We start from the raw sequence: 3,354 nt of genomic DNA, 5'->3' as shown, positions 1-3,354 counted from the left end.
ACAATTCTGAATCCATAAAGACATAGTATGTTCTCTCCTGTTTGCTGAAGGTTCCTTTACTACTGAATCTCAAAACCAACTGCATTGACAAAACTCAATCCTTGACTTGAAATAATGTGACTGATTTCCACATGAGTTTGTGAACACTGGTCTCCTGACATTTAGAACTATCATGGAACATGTTTTCATGCATGTGTGAAGCCATTTGGGATAGATCAGTGAAGAAGAAGCCAGGCACCCACCCCATTAGCAAAACTGCAGAAGACAAATCTGCTTCCTTGGTGGAGCTAAATATTTCACAATCATCTTTCTTACACATCCTTTAAAATATTTTTTAGTTGAATCACTGTGAGATAGACTCTTACAAAGTTGTTCATAATTAGGTTTCAGTCATACAGTGTTTCAACACCCAGCTCTTCAGTGTACATTCCCCAGAACCAATGTCCCCAGCTGTCCCCCCACATCACCCTCACCTTTGCCCTGCCCCCAGCCTGCCTCTATGGCAAGCTTGTTCACACATCCTTAATACCTTTGGTACACATTCATGAACCAGACACTCAAGGAAATGAGAACGACAAGAAAACATCGTTTAACCTCTTTTCATTCCAGTTCCCTTCATCATTATCCCACAGTCTCTCCCCCACTCCCAACAGTTCCAGGTTCTATTGACCGTATTTCTGGATTTGCTTCCATTGGGGATTGACCTTCTTTTTTGTTCTTTATTATAGCACTGTGATTTACAAAGTTGTTCTTAATACAGTTGTTTCAGGCATTCAATGTTCCAACACCAATTCTATCACCAGTGTGGTCTTCCTTCCACCAGTGTCCCCAGGATTCATCATCACTAATTATTATTGAATTCAAAACATTAATGAGATAACACATTACATCAGCAAGAACAGTTTTTATGACAAAGATTAGAAAAAGTGCTGGTAATTCACTGACTATTTTGTTATAAACACTTTGATTTACCAAGTTGTTCATAATACACTTGTCTCAGGCATTAAATGTTCCAATACTAATTTCACCACTAATCCTACCACTAGTTTGCCCTTCCATTCACCAATGTCCGCAGTTTCCCACCTACCACCTCACCCTACCACCTTGCAAGCACAAATGAATTTACTTCATATTTTTTGTTACAGCACAAGGCAAAAGCCTATTGACCACCTTTATGTCCTCTTTGTGGAAAAGTCCTGATATCAAGGTCTTTAATCTACTTTGAATTTACCTTCATGCAAAGTATGAGGTAGGGGTCTAAACTATCACTATTTGCAGATGATTTGATATTGTAAATAGAAAAAACCTAAGAACTTCATAAAAAAAGTCCTGACGTGGGCTGGACAGATAGTACAGCAGGTAGTGTGCTTACCTTACACATGGGTAACCTGGGTTCAATCCCCAGCACCCCATATGGCCTCTGGAAACCCAGTAGGAGTAATACCTGTGTGCAGAGCCAGGAGTAATCCCTAAGCACTGCCACACATGTCCAAAGCAAATAAAAACGTGATCTCAGAAATTACTATACCGTAGAGTAGCAGGCTAAAAAATCAATGCACAGAATTTGTAGCAATCTTACATGCAAAAAAATGGTGCAGAAATTCAAACTAATACTAATGTAGAAACCAATACTAATCCTTTTAGAGAAAGGATAGACCAATTTTTCTAATTGCCTAAGGTTAAAGAAAAAAATTGACTTCATTCTCTATGAGTGAAAGAGTAATATCCACATGTTCTTTGTCATTGTCTGCATTAGAGTTTCATGTCTGCAAAAAATTAAATTGCTTGGGGAACGGCAACTTGAAAGTTAAAGTTGTAGTTAGAGTCTTCTAAACTCTCATAAAACCCTTCATTTTGTTGATGTCTTGTGTGAATTGGTTTGTGTATATTGAACTTTTATTGATGGCATAAATCATACTTGGTCATGATATATGAGTCTCTTGATATGCTGTATTTGATTTGCCAAGATTTTCTGAAAGTGGGGCTGAAGCTGTAGTATGGTGGGTAGGGAATTAACCTTGCACTCTAGATTGGTTCCCTAAGCCCACCAATCTGTTCCCTGAGAACAGATCCAGGAGTAAGCCCTGATTACATCTGGGTATGCCCCTCCCCCCAAAAAATACCCCAAACAAGCAAAAAAAATTCTGGGAGATAAAAAAAAAGCTGTGTTGGGACTAGGTAGATACTGTCTCTCCAGCCCCCCGTTCCTATTTTTTGAGAAATCGCCATATTGCTTCCCATAGAGTCTGAACCATACCACATTCTCACCAACAGCTGATGATGGTTCCTTTCTTACCACAATCCTGGCAACACGGGATGTTTCCAGATTTTCTGATATGTCAATATTGTTTCTATTTGTGTTTCCCTAATCATACATGATGATAAGCCATTTTCATATGCCTATCGGCCACCTACATGTCTTTGGGAAAGTGTTCATTCCCTTGACCCATATTTGGATGGAGGTCAGTGGTTATTTTATTTTTGCGTTTTGTGAGTGCTTTGTAGAGCTTGGTTTTTAGTAAGACCTGGAATTAACCACAGTATTTCCATGGGATTCAACCTTGGGATAATTTGGGTCATGATTTTCTTTTCAGGATGAAATAGACATTCATTGGTGAACATAATGTACTATAGGTAAAGGTAAAGGTAAAGGCCCTCCCGTTGTTCGTCGATTTGCTCGAGCGGGCCCAGTAACGTCTCCATTGGAGACTTTGTTGTTACTGTGTCTGGCATCTCGAATACTCTCGGTAGCTTGCCGGGCTCTCCGAGAGGGGCGGAGGAATCAAACTCGGGTCGTCCATGTTGGCCGCTTGTAAGGCAAAGGCCCTACCGCTGTGCTATAGATGCTTATTTATAAAGATGTAAAAACCATATAATGTTATAAACCAATGTTATATTAATAAAAGAAATTTAAAAATTCTCCACTCTGGGGCCAGAGTGAAAGTATAGTGAGTAAGGCACTTGCCTTGCACACGACTGACCTGTGTTCCATCCCTTGCACCTCATACGGTCCCCTGAGCCTACTAAGAGAGATCCCTAACTACAGAGCCAGGAATAAGCCATAAAACCTCTGGGTGTGCCCCTCCCCCAAATTCTGCACATAAACAAAAATTTCCTTCAATGCGTACTTATTTTGATAGGTGCTACTTAGTTTCCCTCCATTGTTTGACAGTAGAGTATGATTAAACTTATGTAAGCCAAAATGCTGAAAAGTGACAAAGCAATTGCCATTTATCTATTATGGGGGAAAATGAGTATTCCCAAATTCTGAAACCAAACTTGTAAACCCTAGAAAATAACACATGTAATCTAAAATAACAGGAATGGTCTTTACAAAGCTCTTCTCAAAGGAAG

The sequence above is a fragment of the Sorex fumeus genome, unplaced genomic scaffold (assembly GCF_029834395.1).
Source record: "Sorex fumeus unplaced genomic scaffold, SorFum_2.1 ptg000073l, whole genome shotgun sequence".
In the NCBI taxonomy this organism is placed as follows: Eukaryota; Metazoa; Chordata; class Mammalia; order Eulipotyphla; family Soricidae; genus Sorex; species Sorex fumeus.
This window is presented reverse-complemented; position numbering follows the sequence as displayed.